Raw genomic sequence first — 22,316 nt, 5'->3', positions numbered from 1 at the left:
CCCACACACCCTCTCTGACTAAATAAAGAAGGGAAACGACATGAAGTGAAGCAAGATCTCTGTTTGAAATTTGACACTTCAGAAAAATACCAATTCCGGACCAGAAGTGGAAATTAACTAGGATTTTAACTGGTCCCCGTGAAGTGTCAAATCTCTCGAATATTCAGGTCCCTTACATAAAGCTCTGCAGTATTCCCACAGAAGGTACTCTCAGCTTCTCAAGTTCTTTACATTATCTTTAACTTACTCTCACTACCCAATGAAATGCGAATATTATGCAAATTAATTGTTATTCCATATTGCTTCTGGACTGTGAACCAAAGTCTATACGTGTTTTGTTTTTTCCCCAAGCATTTTTGAGCCTCAGTTGAATCTGTGGCTGTAATGATAATAAAGAGACAGAAGGTTGACTGTATTTGTTGCTGCTGTTGTTAGTGGTTAGAAAAATAAAGTTAGGTTGAGACTAATTCAGAGGTTTTCATTTTATCCTTTGACAATGGAATTTTCGTATGGGAAGTTTTAGGACAAGCCTGCTTATACTGCAGAAACAAAACAGAGTTTCACGATCTGGGAGGTACTCTAAAATCTCAGCAAGCAATGTGACAGTTCAAGTTTATTTTCTGAAATAAAACTACTCGAATCCTAAGACGCTGTGTCCAACAGGCAACATCCCCCCATTTCGATTGTTGAATAAACTAATCTTTAAATAAACGCTGGCATCTGTTTCCACCTACTGCATCAATGTTTGCATGTTTTACAGGCTTGTTTGTTCATAAGAATGAAATTGGAATGTCTGATAACTTATTATGAACATGTTTAGATTTGGATTTATCAGTCTCTGTCTTTTATGAGTTTGTCTTGATTAAGCAGATGCTAGACCTGAAGTGGACCTCAGCAGAAGTGTGTGAGCTCTTCGTGCCTCTTTTTGGAAGCTATAGGGAATGCTCTGATTTGTGGCAGGATCCTGAGAGATGATTTAGGTCAGAGTAGACTTGACTCTGCTTCAGCAAGTCTGCCAAAGAGGAAGCCCTGTCCAACAGAAGGCCGCGGTCTGCAGCATTCGCTGTGGTCTTTGAGATACTCAGTGCCCAGTACTTATTGGTGATCTTGTCAGTGTGAGTCTGCAGCTTCATGTGGATGTAAAACACACAGCACAAAGTTTTACCTATGAGGAAAAACAGAGTGGGACTCTAGCACTGTTTTGCTCTGGGGTTTGTTCTGTTAGGAAGTCAGGCAGCCTTCCCTTAGGAAATGCTAGAATTCCTTCTGAACTTTAAGCTAGCATCTAGCACTGAGGACACCAGTCTTTGATCTTAATCCCCATCTCAGCACACCCGATAAACTGAAATTAGTCACATGGGCTCTGTGTCGACTGACGTTCAAGCTTAGAAGTTACAAAGCCAGCTTCATCTAAACAAGACCAGCAACTGGCCTGGACTAGACATAAATCAGGTGGTGTTGTGTAATGTGGAAGGGTAGTGGGCAAGGGAAAGAATCCTACAGGGAGAGGAGAGAGGCCATTCTCATTGCTCTCCTTCCTCCTTGGCTGCTTTTCAGCCCTAAGAAATGTGGACGCTGTCTCCACTAAATCACTGGGATAACTACTGGCAACCCTACTAGTCTTTTTCCTCCAACATCAATCTTCCTAACATCCCGTGGGACACGGCAATGTTGGCCATTGTTTTTCATGATCTCTCCCCTTCCTTAAACAGCACAGTGCTGTGTTGGCCCTTATGCCAATGGTCTTTCTGCTAACCAGCCTTTCTAACGGACCCTTTTCTTGCCTCCAACACTTCTTTTCTCCCCTTGTGCCCCCCCTCCGTGTCATGTATCCTTTTAGGTCTGACTTTTCCATTATCACCCTTGATGATCTCATCTACTTGTACATCTTGGCTCCTCTCTGCATATGGTTATCAGATTGTGGTATGTAGAGTTAACCTCTTTGCCAACTAGTGGAAAGAGCTGAGAAATTGGAATTCAAATCAAATGAGATCACACAAGTGGAGACTCAAAGTGCTGACTACAAATGCCTTGTTCTGCCTTCCACAGCTCCCCAGTCATTTCCACTCGGTCCTGCTGACGTCACTGAATGACCCCACCTTCCGGTTAAATGGGAGAGATTGTGGTGTCCTCTTGGACTTTTCCTCCTACTCATTACAACCGACACAGCGACATAGCATCTGAATACCACTTTTCTGACAGCCTTTTGTATCCCTTTTTTCCCCTTTCCTGGCAGTTAGCCACAATCAGAAATGACGTTGCATGCCCACTTCCAATCTTAATGCTTAATTCAAGACCTGGGTGAATCTCCAGCGTTAGTCAAAACCAGCACCGACTTTACTGCCACGAGTTTGACTCTTTCTACAGCACAGACTTTTTTTTTTTTCTTCTGTAGCTTTTTGTTACACTTCTCTTCAGTTACCATTCTCTGGCCAAACTGGAAGATTTTCCACTCCCCACACCCCTTTCCAAACTCTTATACCTGTGGAGATTTGTTCCTGGTGGTCTAATCCATAGATGCCTTTCCCTCTCTGCCTTTACCCCGCCTCAGCCTCTGATGGGTATATCAGTCTGGATCTAGGCAGGAGCATAGAAACTACTGTAAGAATTTCAAACTAAATAAATTTTAAATAGATAGGCAATTGGGTCCTAGAATGGCTGAATGAAGGAACTGCAAGGGCTGAGGAATAAAAAAAGAAGAGAGAGAGAGGCTGTGCCTAAGCATTCATAGGAGGGAGGCCCTAAATTTACACCTGCTGCTTGTCAGTTCTAGATGTAACAGAGAGATGCTGTCTGGAGTGGCCCTTCCTTGGCGGCCACAGTCCAGAGGCCGCATCCCTGAGCCTCTCCAGCATCCGCCAGCACTCTGCTTCAAAGCCGGAGTTCTTTCTGGACACAGCTGACAAGGAAGTAGAGAAAGCACAGTTTTCAGAAACCCAGCCCTACCTCTACCTAGCAGACGGATAGGTGGGGTGCAAAGCAATCAGAGACTCAATGGAGGAAGGCCAATACAAATACCACAGGCTTCCTAAAGTGTCTCCTGATGCCTCGCCTCTTCCTGCTCTCTCCAACACTGCCAGCTAAAGGAAGTCCCCTCCCTCTCCCTCCTCTCTCCTGAATTCTGAACCTAGGCATCTTTGACAGAATTTTATATTTTTTATATTTGTTGAGAAACTGCTCCACTTCAGGTATTGTCATCTGGGCTGAAAACGTAACTGTGGGGCAAGCTTGCTTGGCTTCCATTCCTCTGAAGTTCCGTGGATATGGAGGTGTGGCTGGAGAAGGCACAGTTTAACGTGTGATCACAAGGTAGTGTTTGCTAAACACTCAAATAGAGGAGGTGAAAGCCTCTGACCACACACTGGGAAGGTCGGGAAGAACTTCCAGAGACGGCCAAAATCAAAGCCAAATAGATAGAGACCGGGGAAAATACTTTTGATAGAAAGAAAGTTATATGCAAAGGTCACATGACAGAAAGAGAGTCCTCCTCTATTCAGGAAGCAGTATGTATACAGTATGGGAAAAAGAGAAATAGGTAGATGGGAACAAGAAGGCTTGAGAAAACAGCAGCTACCATAGTATACAAGGTCTGGCTTGCAAGCCAATAAAGGCATTTGGGGAAAAAATGGAAAGCTCTTATTTGTAAGGAGGAATGTAATATAATCTGATATTTAAGTTTAGGATGTCTGTGTTGACCCTGAGGATGAGAACACACTGAAGGGAGAGAGGAAACCAATTAGGAGGCTTTCAGGGAAAACAAGAATAGTGGCTGAGAAGAGGTTATAGCATTGGGAATAAATGAGTAGCCATCAAGAGGTGTTTAGAAAACAGAGTTGAGATGAGTATGTAGGAGGTAGGGGGTCAAGGACAGGTCCTCCATGAGCCTTGCCTTAAAATTTTTCTTGGACAGAAATAGCACCCCCTAAGATGGAAAAATACAAGATAATGATATTTGGAGAGTGTTTTTCTGCTTTGACAAATAACCACAAACTTTGGAATTCATAATCATACAAATTTACTACTATTATAGGTCTTGATGTCAGAAGTCTGTGTCTCACTCAATTGAACTATAATACCATGAGGGTTGTACTTCATCTGGAGCCTCTAGCACAGAGGCCATTTCTTTGTCTTCTCCAGCTTTTACAGGCTACCTGAATGCTTTTGCTCCTGGTCCCCCTCCTCTACCTTCAAAGCCACCTTTCAATCCTTCTTTCTGCTTCTGCGTTGTCTCTTGTAAGGCCTCCGTGATTGTACTGGGTCCACCCAAATAACCCAGGAGTGTCTTCTCATTTCCAGATCCTTGGCTCACATCTGCAAAGTCCCTTTTGACAGCCACAAGAAAGTAGTCACAGGTCTCTGGGGCCTCTAGTTCTGCCCACCACAGAGAACAAAGGCACACATATGAGTTCAGTTTTGCAGGTGTAGAGTTGATAACTATGGAACATCCAAGAGATGAGAGTCAACTAAAATAAGGGTATGAAGCTTAGTGTCTAGAGGGGCCTGGGAAAGTGCCTGCCTGGCTGCCAACAGACAACAGAATGATTGACAGCATTTAGTATAGAAATAACACACCTACATAACTCCCATTATCTATGGCACTTTAAAATAACTCTGCCAGCTGCACCATCTGCTTTAAGATGCTGTAGAGACACTTGATCTCTAAAAGCTCTTCTTGGAGGTTAGAGTTTTACTTCTTTGGCTACTTTGTATGATTATGGCTATTGAGCATTCATTCTGGAAAAGGAAAAACTAGAAGAATAGCAGTTGCTAGGGCTGTGAGTGGTCAGAGCAGCCAACTGAAAAGGGGCATGAGGGAAATAGGATTTATAACCTTGTTGAAACTTGTATGACTATCCGCTGAAAAGGGTGATTTCTGTCTGTATACTATCTTGATGAACCTGACTCTTGGGAAATAATAAAGGAGGGGGGAAAAGTACCAAATTCCTTTCCTGCTGACTCGTGCCACGATTGCAGCCCAGATCCTTTGACTTTGGCCCCATATAATCGGATCACTCAGGTTCATGTGAATATATCTGGTTCCCGGAAAGATAACGTCTCCTCTTGCCTTGCTTACATTTGTTTGCTTTTCCGGGGGTGACTCTTAGCATTTGCTAATTCTTAGGAGTTCGTGTCAATCCAAAAGATCATTTGATTTTTAATTAACTTTTCTTTGGTTTTGGCTTGTCTGGTACCAGTCCTTTTTCTTTTCCCCATTTCCCCTTGAAAGAAGAGAAGAGAAGAGAAGAGAAGAGAAGAGAAGAGAAGAGAAGAGAAGAGAAGAGAAGAGAAGAGAGGAGAGGAGAGGAGGGGAGGGGAGGGGAGGGGAGGGGAGGGGAGGGGAGGGGAGGGGAGAGGAGGGGAGGGGAGGGAGTAAAGAGAAATACACCCCTCACTTCTGCTTATTGTGTCAATATGAATGATCTCACCAGACAGCATGCAAAGGTAAATATTAAACAATAAGGTAAGATATCTACTTATTTCAGTGTGGAGGGGGTTGATGAAGAACAGAGTCTCCACTGGTTGGCCTTAAGGAGGAAAGAAATGAACTTCATTTCATCATTCTCTCTCTCTCTCTCTCTCTCTCTCTCTCTCTCTCGTTGGACAAGCACCAGCTTGAGCCTGGCAGGCAGCCTTTGCAGTGCCAGAGCCTATGATTCTGAAAATATCAGGTTTCTAGAAAAGGCAGAACCCTATCTGTGTAGGATCAGGGAGGGGTTTCCCACATGGAGCGAGGCCTTAGGGTGAGAAGATTGTCTTACCACGGACACTTGCCAACAGAAAGATAAGTCACAGCTTAAAGAACCCAGGGTTTTATTTGCCTTGTGCCTTGAGAGGATCTAGTCTGTGGAGTTCTTGATTTTTACTGTTAAATGTTAATATTATTCTGACCATGTCCAGGAAGTAGAAATCTTTGTGGAAATTTGCCTCCAACCACCATCAACAATACAGATCGGGCACTTTGTGTTTCTGAAGTTGCTAGAAGTCAGTACGTGTTATAGATGTGGCAGATATGTGAGCCTTATTGTTCTCATTCAGTCGCTCCTTTAAACTTTAAAAGCAGAGTTTAGCAACTAATGCAAGGGCAAAATTGGTTCTTCCACATCTGCTCTTGTAAATAAAGTTTTATTGTAAAGCTTTCAGGTCTACATACTATCTAAAACTGTTGTTTCACTGCAAGGACAGACCTGTTTAGTTTCAAAGTGTACTTTTCACTTTGCAAAGCTGAGACTCTTTATCATCTAACTCTTATCCCAGAAAGGACAATACCTCCTGCTCTAAGTGATCACCACTTCCAGAATCGGTTTCAGATGGTCCACCAGGCCTCCACTCTGATATCCTTATTTTTGAAAATAAGAATGAAAAAATAGCATCTGAGATGTGGTAGTCTCTCATTGGAATTATTTTTGTTCTCAAAAGAATCTTAGGTAAATTTCCCATTGCCATTTTTGTGACATATGGCATTTTTGTCTCTGTGTCTTAGTAACAGGTCATTAAAATAACTACAAAATAAGCTATACTTAAATTATGATGGGTTGTATTCCCTTTGGTACCTGCATAGATAAAATAATCTCTTCTTCAGGACTAAAAATGGGCATTTGAACGTGTCACATTCACAGAGGTGTAGGCTAACCTGTTTGTGCAGGTAAATTACTCTTTTTCTGGAAGAAGAGTCTCCATGGACTAAACTCTGAGTGCAGCTGGAAATGCAGTCTCCATGGACTAAACCCTGAGTGCAGCTGGAAATGCAGCTTAGTTGCAGAACACTTTTCCAGCATGCACAAAGCCCTGAGTTCCATCCCAGCACCGCAAGCGCCATGAACAAGTACAAACAAGTCAGTTTGAGGAGGAAATCATTTAAATTTAAATCAGAGTATCTCCAGCATTCATGCAAAAGTACTTCGTAAGTGATCATTTTGCTTTATAAATCTGACATCTTAAATGGCTTGAAGAATGAAGGGTTGGGCTGGAGAGATGGCTCAGCCATTAAAGGCTAGACTCACAACCAAAAATATAAGAATGAAAGGTCTTGGGGTTCCCATTCTGTGTGATCTTTGGCACAAAAATGAAAATATTTGAGACCTAGTAAACTGAAAAAGCTACAGTGGGTGATTCAGAAATGCCCAGTTGTAGAAGATGAAGGCAGAGGTCACAGTTGATTAACAACCCAGATTTATGCAAACACTGGACAACTTGAGAGTTCTGTGAGGGCCACACATAGCTACACCGTGTGTGGAAGTTAGTTTGAGAGGAATGTCTGGTATGCAGAAGTAGAATGTCACACACATTTAAAGTTGCTAACATCCCCATGTTGGATTGTGTCACCCAGGTGAATATGGGATGGGGGGGCTTGGTCTTTGGCAGCTTGATATGCCATGATGCCCATGGGAGGCCTGCCCCTTTCTGAATGAATGCAGAGGAGGGGTGGACTGGGAGGGCAGAGAAAAGAGGAAAGGGAGTGGGAAGAGAGGAAGGAGGGGAGACTGTGGTTGGGTCATAAAATAAATAAATGAATTAAATTTAAAAAGAAAAAAATAGGGGGCTGGAGAGATGGCTCAGAGGTTAAGAGCTTCGCCTGCTCTACCAAAGGTCCTGAGTTCAATTCCCAGCAACCACATGGTGGCTCACAACCATCTGTAATTGGGTCTGGTGCCCTCTTCTGGCTTGCAGGCATAGACACAGACAGAATATTGTATACATAATAAACAAATAAATATTTTTTTTAAAAAAAGAAAGAAAATATAATGTGAACACACATACTGCACAGATCACCTAATGAAGCTTAAGGGCAGAAGGGACCGAGGTGTGGCAGGTGCAGGACTGTAACCCCAGCACCAAGGAGGTTGAGGTGGGCAGATTTTGAGGTCAGTCCATATCAAACAGCAAGTTCCAGGCCATCCTGAGCGTGTTCTTAAGACCCTGACTAAAATAAACACAATTAAATGACAATAAAGGCTGGGGTGTAGCTTGGTGGTAGGGTGCTGGCCTAGCACGTGCAAAGCCTAGATTCAGTCTCCATACTGTTACACTAAATAAGCCAGTAAACAAAAGTAAGAAGTGCTGCGATCTGGGGATTGCTGGTTAAAGTTTTGCTGAGGTGTGGAGCACACTGTCCCTGAGTCCTGGTCAAACAAGGACATTTGTATTTGTCAATAGGCTTGTTTGTTCAGAGATGAAACAGAGAGGTGATTTGCAAAGATTTATCGAGTAAGCAGTTATGTAACTTCCCCCTCCAAATTCAAGTACAGCAGAGAGTGCTGCTCTCTGGAGGCCTCATTTCATATAGGGATCTACTGGCTGATTGGTTACTGCAGCTCCATACGCTAGAACAGAATGGGAGCCCATCCCTTGAATCATATTCTGGGTGGTGTTTTACCATCTTGCAGGTATGGACAGGGTGTTAAGGAAAAGCCACAGCCCCATCTCTGTGGAGACATGCTGAACTGCCCTTTAATTGGATTGTGTTACTGAAGTCATTCTAGACTGCCCCTCCCCCCCCCCACACACATATACACACTGCCCCCGAGAGCCAACAGTGAACAGGGCTCTATCTACATATGTCACAGAGTGCTGCCAAGACCCAACATAACAGCAAGATTTAGTCCTAATGAAATAAAAGTAAAGGAAAAAAGAAAAAAATAATTTCCGCAGCTGCTAATAACTTCTGCCCTAGATAGCTGATGACGGCTTGCTCAGCCTCAGGCTTGCTGTGATTAATAATTGTATCCTTTGTCTGTGATCAGATTATCCTTTTCTTTTATGTATGTGTGTCAGGAAAAACAGAAAATCCCACATCTGCTTGTGGCAGTTCCCCCCCTCCCCCCGTCCCCATTCCTCCTGTTGCTCACCCCTATCCCATGATCCCAAAGATGAGTTACAGAAAGGGCTGACCGGGACTTTAAAAATTTGAGCTTGGCCAGTATTGATCTCAGTTCCTAAGTGGCCACAGGTGAAGCACTAAACTCCATTGACATTTCTCCCCCAGCTGCAGAAAACAAGCTTCAAGGGGCTGGGGAGATGGCTCAGTCAGTAAGTGCTTGCCTCGCAAGTACAAGGAGCTGAGTTTGATCCTCAGAACCCCTGATTTAAAAGAAAATAAACAACAAAAACCAAAACCAAACCTGGAAGTGGCAGATTATGTTTGTAAGTCGTGGGACAGAAGGATTGCTGGGGCTATTTGACCAACCAACTTCACCTGGACTTGATAGCGTCCCAGGGTAGTGAGAAACTCCTGTCTGAATAAAAAGGTGGACAGTATCTGTGGGACAATACCAGAGGTTGTCCTCTGACCTCTACACATCTATGAACACATACATTCACACACAGACACACACACAAGTGGGAACAAAGGAGAAGGGGAGGAAGCGAGAGAGAAAGAAAGAGAATATATGTATTTAGGATAGGGTCATTGCTAAGTTCCCTTCCTCCTACAGAATGATTCTGTGGCTGTTTTGGAGTACTTTGGGGGCAGTTGCTTTGAGACTCACCGTAAAAGCAGAGAGCAGAGAGTGGCGCAGTACCAATGAGATCAGAAGCAAGATTAGGAGGCGATGCACCCCAAAGCTCATGGCTATCCATCATTGTTCTTGGTCAGGCATACACTTGGGAAGCAACATCACAATGCAGTTTTTAAAAACATCATTTCATCAAGAATTTACCATCCATGCAATAGGCTAGTCCAAAGATGATTTGAAAATGGCTAGCTGATTTGATAATCTTTCAGCACAAAAGCACTTCAGGTCAAGCTAGAGTTTAAAGGTCAGCTGGCCTCCATTTAAGGTATCTGAGGCTAGATTCCAGGAGGCCAAAATTAATGTCCCCAAGTGACGTGCATTGTCTGCCCGGGAGCAGTAATCAGAATGGGCGGCACTTGGATACACAGCCCTTTGGTCCTCTGCCAAGCCTGTTTCGTAAAGGAGGAAACGGAGGTGCAGGGTAGCTGATGCCTCTCCTGGGGACTACATGCCTAAAGGGAACCAGGACCAGGACCAGTGCTGCGGAATTCCAACCTGCCTCTTGGACACTTTCCAATCCCCCTTTATCATCTCTAGAGTCAGAATCTGCAGAAAACAGGTTTGCTGGGCGTCCTCTGCTACTCTCAAAGTTCTACCCAGAAAAACATTTGCATGACTTACAGCAGGTGGATCCCAGCCCAAGTTTTAGCCTCTGGGCTGTTGGAGTTGGTGATTCAGGTGAGATCCTTGAGGTAAAAGGACATTTACAGATGAGTATTTTAATTTAGGGAAAGTAAAAATAAGTTCTCTCTATCTTTGTGAGTAACTTGTCGTTTGAATCTGTGATGGGCACTAAAAGTCAACTATGAAATCAGTTGGCTTCGGAGCACCAGAAAGCATCACGGGAAGGCCAATATATTGTAGTTATAAGTTAAAAATTAGTTACCTTTCCCCATGATACAAATGAATGAGCACATCCATAATTCATAAAAAGAAGTTGTAAAACCTCATCAAGAAAGAAATATATTATGTAACCTATTTAGAGGAGAGCCTGCCACCTCCCTCATCTTAGCGGGGGGTTGGGTTACCTGGCTGGGAGGTTCCTTCCTGTGTTGTAATGATTATTATTTCCCAGGAAAGGTTTCTCTTTTATTGCTAATTATAATTTACTCTCCTCCATTCCCTCAATCTACGTCACTGCCCAACCCAGAGCCACTGTAAACATCCATCTATCCAACATGGGCCACTAACTTTCATGAAGAGAAAGTGATAGCCTTGTCTGCCTATTAACAGGGTTGTAAATGTTGAAACATCATTAGGTCAGACTTCACTGGCTGTACTGTTAGGGCTGCCGACTCTGTAGCTAAATACCATCGAACAAGGGTCACGTCAGTATCACCTGTGATGATGACACAAATGGAGAAATATGAAAAAGGCATTGAAAGAAGATGAGAAGTGTTTACGATTGTAACCACTCTAGTTTCCTCGTACGGAAAGGAGAGTTTCTTTGGAATTCAAAGCAGCGTTGCTAGTAGCACTGTGTGTTTCTTTCTCCTGAATAATAAGCACTTGAAGACAGTACGGGACACTGATAGCCGGAGAAGAAATGGATGCTCCTATTGGCTGCACCACAGTAAATACTCAAAGAGGCTGGGTATTGCTATATACATTCATTCATTACTAATAGCTAATGCCTGTACCACGTCCTGCCATGGGGCTTTATTCCTTGGTATCACACCAACCGTACGAAGTGGGTACTTGTGCTAGTCACTGTCCTCATTTGTTACTGAGACAGAACACCTGATAGAAACAACTGAAGGAAAGAAGGACTTGTTTTGGCTCGGGATTTTAGAAGGTAGGATCCACTGTCCTGGGGAAGATGTGGTAGTGTTCATTACAGCGGATTTGTATGTCTGGGACTCCTCGCATCTCAGCAAACTAGGAAGTGGAGGGAACTCTGGAGGAAGCCGGCCAAGCTACAACTCATAAGGCCAGTCCTCCAGTGACTTCCCCCAGTGAGTCCCCACCTCCCAAAGGTTCCACAACATCCCAAACAGTCCCAGCTGAGGGACCAAGCATTCAAATCATGAACAGGGACCTGTTACATTCAAACCACAACATTTCTGTTATTTCCACCTTATCAATGAGAACAACAAGGCACGAAGATTTGTTTTGAAGGAGTGTATGCACCTGACATACAGCTGTTAAATAGTTGCACCGGGATTTGAGCCCACAAAGTCCGAACCAAGCCTCTTTTATTAGCTATTGTAATGATACAATAACACTTCTCCAGTTGTTCTGTTTAATTTATGACAGGTCAGGTCAGTGTTAGAGAAAATTGGCAGCAAAAAACTCAAAAGAATATTCACCAAATGTTTCTGAGCAATGCCAACAGGAAACAAACAGAAATGAATAGCCATGCCCTGATATGCTTAGTTCCTCCTATACGAAAATTAAAAGATTTTTAGTGATGAAAAGGCAAACCAATAACATGACAATACAAACATGTTCATCTTAACTTGAACAGAAATATCCAGGGATCATAGATGAGTCACCAAGGTAGACATTCAAGTTGCCTACTGCACAGCAATTTTGCAAGGTATCAGAAGCCTCCACAGGCATTGCCTCTACCCCGTGATTCTACTTCTAAAAGTTTATTGCCAAAAAAAAATTATAAATATGCTCACTTAAAGATTTAAAAAAAAAAACAGAGGGCAAAAGAGAACTTTGGTATATATGTGGGCGTGTAAGCCATTGTGAAGAATGACCGTTCCTGTGTCATCACAGATGTTCATGGTGGTAACTAGTGAACAACAGGGATGGGGACGGAGGAAAGAAGAATGGGAGGGAGAGAGAGGAGAAGGAAACAATGACATCAGTTCTTAAAGAGAGGTTATTAGCTAACTAAGCTGTAGTGCAGGCATATACCATGGAGACAATGTAAAACTCACAAATACTGCATGGAAAAAGATGCATACTAAGATATCAGTAGCCATAGATTCAGACTTGTTGGGCTCTAAGTAAATTTTGCTTTCTCTTCTTTGTTTCTCAAATTTTCTGCATTAAACATTCATTAATTTTAGACTATGGAGTCAAGCGTATTATAATAGATACAAATAAATGTTTGTTAATCTGAGAAAATTCTTATATATATTAGTGAAGTTTCTATGGTACAAATGATAGAAAACCCATCTCAAGCTGTCTTAGTAATTGGGAAGCTACTGCTTTGCCTACTTCAGATGTGGCCAGATCCAGGCCTCATACAATGCTGTTGGGACTTTGTCTTTTCTCAATATGCCTGCATCTCGTCTTTCTTTCCTCTACACTGCTGCCTTTCCAGGGACGCTCTTCATGTATCCCTTCAGTAAACCCAGTCAGTTGCTTTTCAATAGGAATTAGCATAAAAGGTCCCAGTCTTATTCATAGACCATCGTGAGGGCATCTGCCTTCACCCAATCTATTCAAACAGTCCCTCAAAGGCATTGCCCTCTTTGTGCCTGGGCCATGTGCCCATCTCTGAAGCAAGGAGTTGGGGTCAACTAACATGTCAAGGAGTCAGGTGCCCAAAGGGCAAGCTTCCTTAGCTTTATGGGTGTGTGTTCTTAAGAAAAAGAGAGAGGGAGAAATGTTAGAATGTGATAGAAAGCAAGAAAGAAAAACATTCTGACCACAAGAGTGCCTTTAGATCAACAGTTCTCAACCCTTTCACAGGGGTGGCCCAAGACTACCGGAAAACACAGATATTTACATTATGATTCATAACAGTAGCCAAATCACAGCTATTAAGTAGCAATGAAAATAATTTTATGGCTGGGGGTCACCACAGCATGAGGAAGTATATTTAAAGGGTCACAGCATTAGGAAGGTTGAGAACCACAGCATGAGATGTTGGCATGGCTAAAAAGAGGATTCACAGCCTTAAATAATTTAGTTACAAGTGATAGAGAGCAGGGAATTTATTTGCTCAAATAACCAAAAGTCTAGTGGTAGAGCTGGCCCGAGTGAGTCCAAGTCACACTGGATTTGGCATCTCTTATCTCCGAAGTGGCAAATGGAAGTCCTGAACTCTCACCATACAAGAGAAAACTGCCCTGGAGACTCCACAGCTCACCAGATTTGGTCACCAAGAACCTGTGATCACTGCCTCTCTTACTAACCCAAAGGGGATGACTGGTTCAAGCCAGACTCATCAATGTGGCTTAAGGAAGATGTACTGACTACCTTGAGCTGGATGAAGTCTACTCCTGAGTGGGGCCAGTCTCATCCAGATGATCAGTGAGAATGGAAGAGGGTGCTCTTCCCAAGGAAAAGGAGAGGGGGACAGAGAAGGGAAGGGGAAAGGCAGACATCGGTCATAACCCCAGAGGAATGTGGCATGTTTAAAATTCTATCAACTGCTCTTTTATCACCAGCAAATATCCACTAAAACCACTGCCAGCAACTAGACGGTTGCTGACGGATGGGAATAAATGGTCCAACACTTCTCAGTTTTCTCTCTCCAGGGCGCCACTGTTATTACGGTGGAGACAGCACACCCTGCAAGGGTCCTCACTGAGCCCACAGATAGCCTCTCTTCGCTAGGTTTTAATAACCTGAAAGCAGGTTGGGGGGGGTGTTTCTTTTATCTGATATTTGTTTGTTCTTTAAAGAAGGTCTTACTTTGTAACTCAGGCTGACCTCAGACTCTCAAGTCTCCTGCTTCTATTGAGTACTGATGAAATTATAGAAGTATGTCACAATGCCAAACCCTTAAAAACAGGTTTTTGTTTTTTTTTTAAATAAATATATCTTCATGAAATTTTGTTTAGGTAAACATATGCGGCTTGGGAATGTGAACACCCTGGGAGGAAGTCAGAAGTGCATAGTTTTGTGCTCCTGTCTCTTTTATTTACAGTGTGGGTTCAAAGTCGTGCTGGGTTAGCAAGAAAAACAAACAAAATGATCCAGTGGCTCTGGGTGACATCTGTCCGCTAGGACATTTACTAGCTTTCGGTTGTGTAAGGGCTTCTGTAGACAGCACTGACTAGGAATGAAACATGTTCCCTCTGAATTCAGAAGGAGGCTTGGCAGGACCCATTCGAAGTGAGCCTTCTTGGTGGTTGATAAACCAGCCTGTGCCAGAATGCAAGAAGAAAACCTCAGCAGCTGACAGCTTACGTGGAGGACAAACCACCAAGGCTAATGTCATTCCAAACGAGGGACAGCTTTGAGGGAGCATGATTAAAACTCGCTCTGCAGTCAACAGCGGGCTCTGGCATATGATGTGACTAACTGATCTGTTTTCCCATGTGGCCTCTGCTACAGAACACTTCCCCCTCTCCCCTCACATGAGTCAACAGAATTCAGAAGTGTCATGAAATGCTAGGAACACATATCTGCTATCAGAGCCCAGGGGATGATGGTGGTAGAAGAGGAGAGAGGAGGTTCGCCAAGGGGATGGTTCACATGGTCACCAATACCCAGGAACTTAGGTTGGCTGTGCAGGAGGAGAGGGGAGGGATTTTGGCTCCTGCATCTCTGTGGTAAGGATGCCTTGACTTTGGGACTTCTCCCCATAGCCACAGAATACCACAGCAATTCTTCTACAAACCCAGGGCCCACATTAGTACTCAGTTAAGTGAGTCTTCATATTTCTGGCTCCCACCAGGGAAGTTGAACCAGTAGATTTAATGGGTTCAAGACCAAGGCCTGATGAAAAGGCAGCAGCCCATATACATGGCCAGATCTCAAAAGAAAGCAAAGGCTGCTTTAAATTACACATGGAACAGTAAAATTTAAGTTCACAGGCGTTTAATTTGATGGACGAATATCATAGAACAAATTAATTGATTGCTCATAAAAATTTAACTACATTTGAGACAATTTTTAGTTTAGATTTTAGTTCACTTACAAAGAATTGATGACTGCTGAGAGTCGGAGCCAATGTAAATGAAATGAGTCAGGCTGCACGCTGCCAAGTGATTTCAAAGCAGAGCTGTGATATTCCTTTGAAAAGGCTTCAGCCAAAATTATGTTTCATGTGGAAGGTAAACATTCAAGTATCTTTGCTAAGACATAGGTGGGCCCTTCAGAAAGAAAGAATGGCCAGGACACAAAACCCATCCCACCTGAGAATGAGGCTTATATATATTTTTTCGAACTAAGTGAAATTATTTCAGCTTTTCATATCTGTACTTCTCATTTTTTTCTCTGTGTGTATGCACACCTGTGGGGGGTGTATATGCACCTGTGTGTGCGTGTGTGTGAGGTGTGTGTGCACTTGTGTGTGCAATGCTCAGAGGCCATAGGAGGAATGTTGTGGGAATTCTTTCAGCCAATAGCTTTTGGGGTCCCAGGCCCTTTGGGTGTGGTCTGAGGTACTATGTATGGACTGATAAGCACAAGAGAAGAAGCTTGCTTGCTCTCTGGGGACGTTGGAGCAGAAGCAGGCTGGTTCACATCTCCCCAGAGCAGAGCAGCAGGATACCACGGTTTCCACCCTGTCCAGTGTTCAGTGAGTGTGTGCTCCCTTTGAATCCCATTGCCCCTGTGTCCCCATAACAAAAGCAGTTTTGTAACTCTCTCAATTCCTCTTGCATTGGAGGAAGTCGGTTATCTTTGTCAGTCTCTCCTTACTCCTTGGAGACAGGTCTCTCCCTGGACCTGGACCTGGGGCTGGCAGCCAGTAAGCCTGGATAACTCTACTGACACACACGCACACTCACTCACACACACACACACACACACACACACGCACCCTAGCACTTGGGGTTACAGAAGCATGAGCCATGTCCACATACTTATTGAGCAAACACTCTTCCCTGCTGGGCTGTATTCCCAGACAAGCTTTAAAACATTTGAATTAGCACTTTATTTCATATTTATATATTTCATATATATTAAAAATATAGAATTTTAAAACTTGCGTGTTTGTGATTATGAATTTCAAAGTTAGCATACAAACGAATGGGTTTTGTTATAATGTTTCATGCATAAATGCCATCACACTTCCTTCTAGCTTTTGTCCTTCTCCCAGTCTGCACCCATGTTCCCTGTGTCTTTCTGGTTGGTTCTGTTCCTCCTCACAGATAATCTCCATTTCTGTATCATGTCACATGTATTCCACCGTCCTCCCTCCCATCCCTTTTAGATCTCTTCCTTCCTTCTCATGATCCCTGTTCTAGTTATTGATACACATCACCTAAACACACACACTCACACACTCATATACACACAATTTTCCTATGTGAGATAAAGCATGGAGTATTTGTCTTTCTCAATACTTTGCTAGTTTCTTCTATTTTCTTATAAATGTCACACTTCCGTTTTTCTTTATAGCCAAATAAAATTCCAATGTGTACATGTATCACATTTTCTTCATTGATTCATCTGTTGATGGACAGGTAGGGTGGTTCCATTCCCTGGATGAAGTCCTTTCTTCATGCACCACATTGAAACCCCATGTATATCTACACAGACGCAGTGCAGAGACAGGACTACCAGAAACTCTAGTAGAATGATGCTAGTTTATGTACAGTAAATAGAGATTTACACGTCTGCTCAGTTCGAGAGTTCCTCTGGACACTGAAAATACAGCTGTAAAAACATATAGATCCCAGAACTGACGGTGCTTACGGTTCAATGGGGCAAACACTATCCCCAATTAAGTTAGACACTCACTATGCCAGGTGGAGTTAGGACGGAGGTGAAAGCAAAGCCAAGAAGGGAAATGTTAAGGGTTGCCATGTTTGATCATAGCAGCCTCATCGTGCGAGGAATTACAGCTGAAGAGGAATGTTATGTGAGAGGGGAAGCATTCGGGTGGAGGAAAGGGAAGACACGGAGTATCTGAGTCATGACAGATTTGATAGTCTTTGGAGCAGCAAGAGAGCGGGGCAGGGGAGTTATAGCAGAGTGATCAAGGCTGAGAGGAGTATCTGATAAACATTAGAGAAGCTGGGGAGCCGAGTAGGCAAAGATGTCACATACAGTGAAGAAAGCAAGCTGCTCACAAACACAAGGAGTAAGTGCAGCTAACTCCCCTGCTGTCTGTCTTAGGATACAGCTAGTTACTGCAGATCCCCATGGCCTGGTTGCCAGTGGCTCTCTGAGGAGGCCATGCCCTGATTCTGTCTGTCCAGAGTCTGTTTGCACTCAGTCACCACAGCTCCCTGTACAGGTGAGCTAAGCCTGGAGCCTCACCACGTGTGTGTCTGATTCCAGGAGGGGGATATTTTCCTGCAGGACTTAGCCTGAAGGTACTTACTAACTCATCTTCTAGCTTGCTTTTCTAAACAATGGGGATGATTTTTCAAAAACCTTAACACGTGTTGAGGCACCATTCCGGCTGTCTACTTGATGTAGCATGATTTATGAGTATTTCAAGATTCTAGGTGCTAAGGGGTCCTTGACATTAAATATACATTTAATTATTTTATTTTATTGTCAAGTGGTTTTATGCACTGTAAAGTTTAAAGGACTTTGCCCTTGACCTCTCGTTAATGCAAAACTGTGTGTATGCATTTACTTGTGCACACACTTTTATGGAAATTAAACATGATACAGGCACAGAGGAATTCAGAGAGCACAGACCCAGTGGAACTTGGCTGTTTTGACTCAACAGTATATCATCAATAACCCTGGCTCAGTCTCTGAAACAGTTCCTTGATATGCTCCTGTAGAGAAGGCCATGCTGTCTCACTGTCCCCAGTGGTGGCCATTTGTGGTGTCTTCCATTCTTTGGAGCTGTTTTGAGGTCTCACTCTGCTCACTCTGCAGCTGTGTACCCTCGGCCAACTGATGTAACTTCCTTGTGACTTCTTTCCCCCCTCTTCTCTTCAAGGAGGTTATTAACAGTCTCTACAAGGTGGTAGGAGTGAAAACCGAGTGTTTTTCTCCCAAGAGAGAGTGACCAACATACAATCAGTGGTTAACTAATAGTCGATTGCCGATCATATTCTGACTGGCTCTTACTTTGAGGTCTAAAAATATGGTACTCTGAACCAACGCTCTCTCATTTGAGCTTGGATGATATAGTGGTGTGGCTGGAAGGGTGGAGGATGTATGGTGTCTGAGCAATGCTTCCCTTTGCAGGGATGAAGTTCAATGTGGCTCTTTTTGTGGCTGCATACTGCCATGATGCAAAAAGCACATTTTTGTCAACTTTGGAGGACATTTCTTGAGATAGTATTGAACTTTTTTCCTTCCTGTTTTTAATTTTAGTGTGTTTTCAAATATGGAAGCTACAGAAATAATATGGATATTTTACTATGTGTCAAGTGTTAACATTTACTAAATTTGTTTTGTACCCATGTGCAGAAACATTTGTGTGACCAAGTCCTCAAAATTCCTGTATCAGGAAGCTTCGCTGTCCCAAGCTAAGATTAGTCACTTTGGTGGTGGTGTGCCTGTGCTGAAAACAAGGACCTATATGGATCATGGTCAAAATCTGGACTTTGACTTTGAGGCAAAATGTTTTTCAAGCTATCTCTATTTTAGATTTTGCCAATTTTCCCATGAGTGTCCTTTACAAATGTAGAATCTATATATCCATTCAGGGAGCACGTTTTGCACCCTGTTCTTTTCACATTCTGGCCCGGACTCCAGTCCTTATTTTCATAGCGCTGGTACTTGCAGAGAGTACAGGTGTCTATGGTGTCTCCAGTCTGTGTTCACTTGGTGGTTTTCATGACTCCATGCAGATTATTTAGCTTTAGCAGGGATGTCGCAGGAGCTCATGGACTGGCATCCGTGTATCTCAGCATCAGGTAAACAGCTTTGACCACTTGCTTGAGAGGGGTTCCGCCCTAGGAAGTACTCCTGTAAATCACTTTCTTCTCTGCATTAGTAAGTATGTGATGGGGGTTAGTAGTGTCTACAGATTATGCAACTATTCCATTTCTCATTTGATTTCTCCCGCTAGTATCACTATTCACTAATGACTCTTGACTAAATCAGTTATTTTTCCGATGATTCAGAGGTTGGACTTCCTTTTTTTGAAAATGATTGACAGAGGAGTCTTTACTAGAAGAACCCCAAGAATTTATGGAGAAGACAAACAGCTTGAAGCTAATTATAGCACAATGCAACGATTGCTCTATTAAAACAAAGAGGCCACGGGCTTCTGGATAGATCTACACAACACCTGCTTTTGTAGATGAAGTTTTACTAGAACACAGTCATGCCCAGGTGCTGACTTCCCTATTGCCCGTGACTGACAGCCTTTGTACGGTGGAGTTCGTCGGGAAGCAACAACTAAAGGACATGGCACATGACACCCGACATGACGGCTCCTTAGCCTTTGCAAATCCGTGAGCTGGGCCTGGGGAAAAGGCCCATGGTCAGAGTCCTGATCACAGGAACTTCAGCTCCATTTAATTCACATGGAGAGGCCTTTGGAAAACAGGACTATACCAGGTCCAGCATGTTGAGCTAGAGTCTAACAATGGATTATTGTATACACTAAAGAGAGTCATATCCTCTCTTACTTAAGGGCTATAAACTCCTTGGAAAGATGAGGCAGAAGGACTGTCTTATATTTGCGGCTGAGAAGTACCACTGTTAGTACCAGACCAGCCCCGAACACACAGGAAGACTTCGTCATGAAAGCAAACAAACAAATAAAACCACATCAAACCAACAAAGAAAGAGATTAATTCTTTTTTATAAAAGATGTAACTACACATTATCAAGAATAAAGAAAATTATACCAAGTTACAATAACTCAAAACAAGACTTATAATTAGCCTGACCAAAATTTGTATTTCAGAATAATGCCAAAGCATTGTAAAACATCACTTTTAGTTCTAACACACATTCAGTATAATAAAACTCCAGGAATGAAAAGGATCTGAACAACTCTCCAAGTTCACGTAGCATAAACACAAAAATTTATCTTGACATCGGGTTTGGTGAATGCAAACAGTAAGGGTTATTGGGAGGCTAAATCATTAATTATTCATTTACGTATGAAAGCCTTTGTATTTCCAGAATGAGTCTGGTTTCTTCAAGCACCCCACCCCCCACCCACTCTTGTAGCATTAGATTACGCTGAATGAGTTGCTCAGAAAGCTGTATTTTGTGATAGGAAGAGGGAGTTCTGGAAAATCAATTAGGAACTCAAAGTAACTTAATCTTGTTGATTGTTCTCTTGTCTGAGACACACCCACATGCTGCTTGGAGCCTCCCTGGGAAAAGATCTGACTTGAGGGCCAGGCTTAGGTGATTCAAGTAGAGGGGAGAGTTAAATGTCTGGTGAACTCTGGCCACTGGATGTTGATCTCAATTTTTTTAAAAATCAAAGTAGCAGTTGCTCCTTGGTAGACACCACCTGTAAGGCATGCTTGCTTAAACATAGCGCTGATAGGAGGAGCGAGTGAAAGATATTTGACCATGGCAGGGTGCTTACTGGAAAGCCCGGCTTCGTAAATTTAGCAAGCCTGTGACATTAAAGCAGACAGTGCAGTCAAAACACAGGATAGGAGTGTGGAGGAGAAGCAAATCCAGATGATAACATGCCATGAGGGATGCAAAAGCTAAAAGCACAAAAGCTTATGTTTCAGACACACCCAAGAGGATGACGATAGAAATTAAACACAGGCCTTGGAGGACCACAGCATCCCAAAGTAGACAAATGCGAATGAAAGAAGCCCGCCTGGGCTTTTCCCGTGACCTTGTTTCCTGCCTGGGTCTCAGCACCCGCTGCTGGTATACTATGCACCAAACAAAGCATATCTCCCTTTGTGCCGAGTCAGAGGATGTTATCCAGAATAGCTGCACCGTCGGTTTTCTTTAAAGCTTTGGCATTCCTTTATAGTTCCCAGGGCATCCTCATACACACTGGTTTCATCGCACAGCTTGCTCTAAGAAAGGCAAGACTGGCCTCTTCTTCCAGTACAAAAACTACGGACTAGAAGACTAACTGACTCAACCAAAGGCAGTCAATCTTCAAAGGTGGGTTTCTTGATCTGAGCCCAGTGCATTTCAAGTGTGTTCCGGGCCTGGATTCATCAGCTCCTGTTGGGAGCAAAGCAATGGAGTATGGATCCAAAAGAACTGGAGAGGGGGCTGGTCAGTCAGAAATGGTAGTGGCTACCACACTCCATATTTCACAAAATCGCAAAGTTTTAAAAATGTTTAAATCTAAAATTAATTTGAACAAACTTTATATAGGCTCACCCCATAATCAGTTATGTGCCCTCTGAGTCCAATGTGTTCCAGAATTCTCATTTTTTTTTTTATTTAAGAACAATACAAACAGTATCTAACAGTGTACTTAAGCTTCCCATTATGTAATGCTTCTCACCAGAGTACAGGGTAGAACTCTGTAATAAAACACATGGTATTGCCGGGCGGTGGTGGCGCACGCCTTTAATCCCAGCACTCGGGAGGCAGAGGCAGGCGGATCTCTGTGAGTTCGAGGCCAGCCTGGTCTACAAGAGCTAGTTCCAGGACAGGAACCAAAAACTACAGAGAAACCCTGTCTCGAAAAATTTAAAAAAAACCAACAACAACAACAAAAAAAAAAACACACGGTATTTCAGTGACCTTAAAAAAATATATAAAAAATTACTTGGAGATAAATACTGACTGTAAATAACTTCCCATTAGTTCAGGTCAGCATATGCTACTACATGCATTTTAATGCTAACATTATCCCCTAAATTTGGACTTCAAAGCTTTTAGGGTTTTGGGATTGTGGCTAAGGAATTATTAAGCAGTATTTTAGCTTTCTAGGACCTTGTGGTCACCATCATGAATGCTGGCTGTTCTAAAAGCTTCTCTTACTTCTAATTTTTACATTTATCCATCTATTTCTGGATTCTATAAAAATGGAAATTTTTATAGAAAACTTTTTCAAAGTTTTCAAAATGTTTCAGTTGAAAG

The sequence above is a fragment of the Chionomys nivalis genome, chromosome 6 (genome assembly GCF_950005125.1).
Source record: "Chionomys nivalis chromosome 6, mChiNiv1.1, whole genome shotgun sequence".
Classification (NCBI taxonomy): Eukaryota; Metazoa; Chordata; class Mammalia; order Rodentia; family Cricetidae; genus Chionomys; species Chionomys nivalis.
This window is presented reverse-complemented; position numbering follows the sequence as displayed.